General features: G+C 38.9%; 1 pseudogene; it reads right to left on the bottom strand.

The window, feature by feature from the left end:
* Positions 1-5,787: 5,787 nt before the first annotated feature.
* On the bottom strand, positions 5,788-5,905 carry LOC134930755 (5S ribosomal RNA; annotated as a pseudogene).
* Positions 5,906-6,337: the final 432 nt, after the last annotated feature.

Genomic DNA, 6,337 nt, shown 5'->3' on the forward strand with positions numbered 1-6,337 from the left:
TACAAAAAATACCCCGATGATGCTCCGGAGAGGCATTGCAGGCACAGAGCTTCACCGCAAGCTCTGTCCCTGCATGTGATAATTGATACATCCATGCGATATACTCAATCATCGCAGTGCAAGTTTGGTCAAGATTATCACCTCACATCCGCATCATCAGGTAATCACTACCCTAAAAAATACAAATCTCAGTTTGACTTGTGTAACCACAACAGAACAATCACATCTGATCTCAGGCAAACTCATAGTTAGATAGTTACATACTGTAGTTGTTGGGGTTGAAAAAAGATAAATGTCCATCGAGTTCAACCTGTAGTAAATTTTTTTAATTTTTTTATCTAAATGCTGTATCCTTGGATATTTTTTTCGCTAGGAATTTATCTAATCCATTTTTTAAATTATTGATTGAGTCCACCATTACTACCTTCTCTGGCAAACAATTCCAAATCTTTACTGTTCTTACTGTGAAGAACCCTTTTCTCCGTTTTGTATGGAATTTTTTTTCTTCTAACCTCAGTGGGTGTCCTCGTGTCCTATGTAGTGCTTTTTTGATGAACAAATCGTTTGAGAAATACTTGTATTGTCCCTTAACGTATTTAAAAATATTAATGTCTTTTCTCAGTCGCCTCTTTTCCAGTATAAACAAATATAACCTTTTAAGTCTTTCCTCATAATCCAGTGCCTATAACCCCTTAACCAGTTTGGTGGCTCGCCTCTGAACCTTTTTGAGTTCCAAGATATATTTTTTATAGTGAGGTGCCCAGAACTGTACACAATAGTCCAGGTGTGGCCGCACCAATGATTTATACAGTGGCAGGATTATACTCTCATCCCTTGTCTCCATTCTCCGTTTAATGCATGATAACACCACCATTGCTTTTGTTGCTGCATTTTGACATTGCGTACTGCTACCAAGTTTATTGTCTGTGATGTTAGTGTATTAGAATGCTTAATATTTGTAGACACTACCTTACTAATATGTGTAAGCCTGAATCTTCAGTGATGGTCCCTAGGACCAGAGGGATGCTTGGAAGTGGGTGGTCTTGAGTGCAGTGTGTCTGGAGTTGGTGATGGAATAAAACAGCACAGCAGTGAACTCACATGTCTCTGTGTCCTTATGACTGGATTTACAAACATATGAACAAAACATGGTGTCAGAATAAGTTTAACTTGGACTGCTAGTGCTCTCAGAGTGTGAAAGAATCCTGCAGAAGTCTGTAAGGCCTTGATACTCAGTGCCTGCAAAGCCTGCCGTGTGCTCCTCTCTTCAAACAGTGAGTAACCATGGATAAACTGGCTGCTCCAACCGACATGCTGATGTCTGGTAACTTGTCTGAAAACTGGAAAAGATTTAAGCAAAGGTTTAATAAATATCTTGCTGCATGTGGAGCTGATACAGAGGCTGAAAAAACTAAGGCATCCATTTTCCTCCATGTGATAGGAGAGGATGTGCTGGACATTTATAATAGTTTTCAGTTTGATGAGGGGCAGAATATGGTGCTATCTTCTATAATGCAAAAGTTTGAAGATTACTTTGTGCCAAGGAAAAATGTGACATATGAAAGATATAAGTTTTTCACATGTGATCAGAAGTCTGGAGATGGATTTGATCCGTATGTTACAGAGCTGCAATCACTCAGTAAAACCTGTGAGTTTGGTGATTTAAAGGATTCACTGATTAGAGATTGTATTGTCTGTGGAATACCTGATAATGGACTCAGAGAGAGACTGCTGAGAGAGCAAGACCTAACAATAGAAAAGGCAGTGACTATGTGCAGATCTGCAGAAATAACTAGATTTCAAGCCAAAAAGTTACACAAGGACGCTGATGGGGCTGTCCATGTAGTGTAGAAAACAGAGCCAAGCAAACCTCCATTCTCAAGAATGAAGCAGTCTTAGCCACAGTCTAATAAGGAAATTTGTAGTAGATGTGGAAATGCTCACAATCCTAAAATGTGCCCTGCTTATGGTAAAACCTGCATGAAATGTGGCAGACTTAATCACTTTGCCAAATGCTGTAACATGAAAAGTGAAACAACCAAAGTGCATGCTGTTAAACAAACAAAGGAGTTCTTTGTGGATTGCATTGAACTTTGCAGTGCAGATAAGAAAGAATGGATTGTCCCTTTAACTGTGAACGAGATTGTCATTCCCTTTAAGCTTGATACTGGCGCGCAGGTGAATTTAATATCATTTCATGACTATAAGACTTTTAGAGTAAAACCTAAAATTCATCCAGCCAAAGTGAAAGTTACAGGGTACACTGGGGAGGAAATTCCTGTGAAAGGTACATGCTTAGTGACACTGAAATATAAGGGACAACAGTTTAAAACATCTCTACTGATTGTGGATAAAAATGTGCAACCGATTCTAGGATTAAGTTCCTGTGAGAAACTAAGCTTGCTAAAGAAAGTTTTTATGGTGACATCACAAGAAGAAGATGACTGCAAATCGATGTTTACAGAATACAGAGACTTGTTTGAAGGTCTAGGTTGTTTGCCTGGAGAGCATAAAATCAACATAGACATGAAAGTTTCTTCAGTGATACACCCCTGTAGAAAAGTGCAGTTTGCGCTGAGAGAAAAACTGAAACAAGAGTTAAATCGCATGGAAGCCTTGGGTGTGATACAGAAAGTTGATGAGCCTACTGAATGGGTAAGCTCCTCAGTAATTGTTGAAAAGAAAAATGGACAACTCAGAATATGTCTAGACCACAGAGATATAAACAAAGCTATTAAACAAGAACATTTCAAACTACCAACTAGAGATGAAATCATGTCGCAATTTGTGGGAGCAAAATGGTTCAGTAAATTGGACGCATCTTTAGGATTCTGGCAAATGAAGCTAGATGAGGCCAGCTCAAAGCTTTCTACATTTAATACACCAGAAGGTCGATACAGATTTTTTTGACTGGGACCCAACTGGCGGCGCAAAAAAACAGTATAAAACAAAAAAAAGGTGTGATTACCTAGACACAGCGGAAACTGTGCAATGTTCGTAATAAACAAAGGCCCAGAATCCAGGAACTTCTCAAGTGGGGTTCTCATGAAAATCCAAAGCCATAGGGTTATATGCAAAAAAACACAAATTGTATACACTAGTTCAGAGAAATGTCCCAGATGTATCTTTCTGATGAAAAAGACTTCCTCCTGGATTCCTTGTACTGTGATGTCTATGGGAGGTGTTATTCTAACTGTACAGGTTCACCTCGGTGTAGAAGGTAATAGAAGCTCCTCACATGTGTGCTTACTTTTGTATACTCCCACCAAAACCTATAAAGGTTTCTTTGAATTCTTTACATAATATGCCTGAATGGCAATTATTATCATTATGCCATTCAGGCATATTATGTAAAGAATTCAAATTTGTGTTTTTTTGCATATAACCCTATGGCTTTGGATTTTCATGAGAACCACACTTGAGAAGTTCCTGGACTCTGGGCCTTTGTTTATTACGGACATTGCACAGTTTCGGCTGTGTCTAGGTAATCACACCTTTTTTTTGTGTTTTGTTTTATACTGTTTTTTTGCGCCGCCAGTTGGTTCCCATCCCATTGTTTTTCATTGTGTATTGTTCTTCAGGTGTGTGTGGTGACACATCAGGGTAGGGCACCACTAAAGGCTGCAATTAGAGTGCGCAGGAGTTTACCTTGAATCCCATTGTATAGATTTCTTTGACTACCATATGGAATTTTGTCTGCTCCAGAGGTATATCACAAAAAGATACACATGATTTTTGAACATATTCCAGGTGTTAAAACAATGATGGATGACATTATTGTCTGGGGATCTACAAAGGATGAGCATGATTCTAGATAGAGACAAGTAATGGAACTTGTCAAGAAAGTGAATCTAAAGCTAAACAAGGACAAATGTGAATTTGGCGTGAATACACTTACCTTTATGGGTGACGTGGTCTCGGATCAAGGTGTAAAACTAGACCCATGGAAAATATCGGCCATAGTGAACATGGAACGTCCTAACAACAAAGACGACGTCAGAAGATTCCTAGGAATGATTACTTACTTTGGAAAGTTTATTTCTCAACTCTCTGAATGAACAGCCTTTCTTAGATGGTTGTTGGAGGAAAAGACAATGGTTCCCTAATGCACACTGAGTGAATAATATTCCTACATAATAGTCAGATAATACGGAGATCTCCGTATTATCTGACTATTATGTAGGAATATTATTCACTCAGTGTGCATTAGGGAACCATTGTTTTTTTCCTTCACAGAATTACCCCTCCCTTTTAGCACCTGAGTGACATCACTATCTGATTGAGCAGTTCACCATTTTTTTGCATTAGATGGTTGTTGGACAAAGATAACGAGTGGATGTGATCACATGAACAAGAAGAAAGTTGGCAAAACTTGAAACATATTATTACAGAGCAACCAGTGCTAAAATTCTTTGATCTTGCGAAAAGAAGAAGAATTTCAGCAGATGCTTCGCAATTTGGCCTAGGCTCAGTGTTGTTCCAAGAACATGAGGAAACATGGCAACCAGTAATCTATGCATCAAGGGCACTGACAAGTGCTGAAACAAGGTATGCTCAGATAGAAAAAGAACTAGCGATCACATATGCATGTGAGCGATTTCATCAATTTGTGTATGGTCAAACATTTACAGTGGAAAGTGACCACAAGCCATTGGTAGCTATCATGACTAAATCATTACATGACTGTCCCATGAGAATTCAACGAATGTTTATCAGACTACAGAAATATGATGTACACTTGCTGTACTGTCCCGGTAAATACATGTACATTGCTGATACACTTTCTCGTGCTGTGGACAAAAGTGAAGGTTCCAAAAGTCTGATGGATGAAGATATAGAAGCCTATGTTAATTTGATTGTAGCTTCTCTACCAGTGTCTCTTGCAAGACAAGAACAGATTAGGAAAGAAACTGAGACAGATGACACAATGAAAGTGTTGAAAGATATCATTCTGAAAGGTTGGCCAGCAGAAAAACATGCGTGCCCGCTGTCTATTCATGATTATTGGATGTACCGCAGTGACCTTACAGTTGTCGATGGTATTATTTACAAAGGTAATAGGTTTGTCATCAATTGGAAAGGAGAGAAAAGACAAAAAACCCTTGTTTGGGAGCACTCATTTGTAATGATCAATATGGTATGTATAGAAAGAAAGAATTTAAATAAAACTTAACCTTTAATTGTTTCTTGAAATAAAGGAACTAATGGAAAATAAATTTGAGACTGATGTCTAGTATTTGTTAATAAAAAAACTTGTTGACCTTTTTAGCACATGAGGTACAAGATAGTTGAGGAAGGTGAAAATATCAAAGAAAATGGTGTATTATATATCTCTATATATATATATATATGAGAGAATGTGGATGCCATGTGGTCCAATTGGTATTCAGGCATCCAGAAAAATCACTGAGCATGCCCAGTATGTAGGTATGTCTGGTAACGTGGTTGCAATGTTAATCTCAAAATTACCAAAGAGGTGAGAGGAAGAGTGATTTGGATGTGTTGGAGGTTTCCTTTAGGATAAAAGGCCCACTGCACCTGGTATTCTCAGGAGATTTCCCTTCCTGATACTATCCAGGCCATGCCTGCTTAGCTTCAGAGATCGGACAGTATCGGGCGTATTCAGGGTAGTATGGCCGTGGGCCGTTGTTAGGATGGAAGGAAGAAAAAGGAATAAGGAGAGAGGCCACTGCTACTATCTGTACTGTACATAAATCAGAAACATAAGTAGTCCAAAAGGTTTTTCCAGAAGTGAGAGTGTGGCAGAAAGGTCTTTTCCTTGAAAAAGGCCCACTGCACCTGGTATTCTCAGGAGGTTCCCCTTCCTAATACTAACCAGGCCATACCTGCTTAGCTTCCGAGATCGGACAGGATCGGGCGTATTCAGGGTAGTATGGCCGTGGGCCAATGTGAAGGAAATGTAATTGAATGGAGAAACCACACTCTGCTTGCTGTACTTCACATCTAATGAAAAAATGGTCTGAAATGGTATTTCCAGATAGGAGTATATAGTTTGGAGATGGAGACGAAAAGACTCAAAGGAAGAAATTGAAGAAAAATGAAAAAATATATAATAATATATACATAGGAAGTGTGTCTTCTGATAGAAAATGAACAGAACAGGGTTCTGAAGAAATATGCAAGTAAGAGAACGGAGGACATTTTATATGGCTGTAGTGACATAAAATTCTGAATAGCAGGCTGAATGAAGCAGCTGTGATAAGTGGAGGTATCCATGGTAACAGTGGGCCTATGAGTTGACTGAGGAGTCTGGTGATGGGAGGGGCTTAGCCCTTATAAGGGGAGGACTGAATAGGTTCTCCCTCTTTTCTTCAGA

Source organism: Pseudophryne corroboree, chromosome 5 (assembly GCF_028390025.1).
Source record: "Pseudophryne corroboree isolate aPseCor3 chromosome 5, aPseCor3.hap2, whole genome shotgun sequence".
Classification (NCBI taxonomy): Eukaryota; Metazoa; Chordata; class Amphibia; order Anura; family Myobatrachidae; genus Pseudophryne; species Pseudophryne corroboree.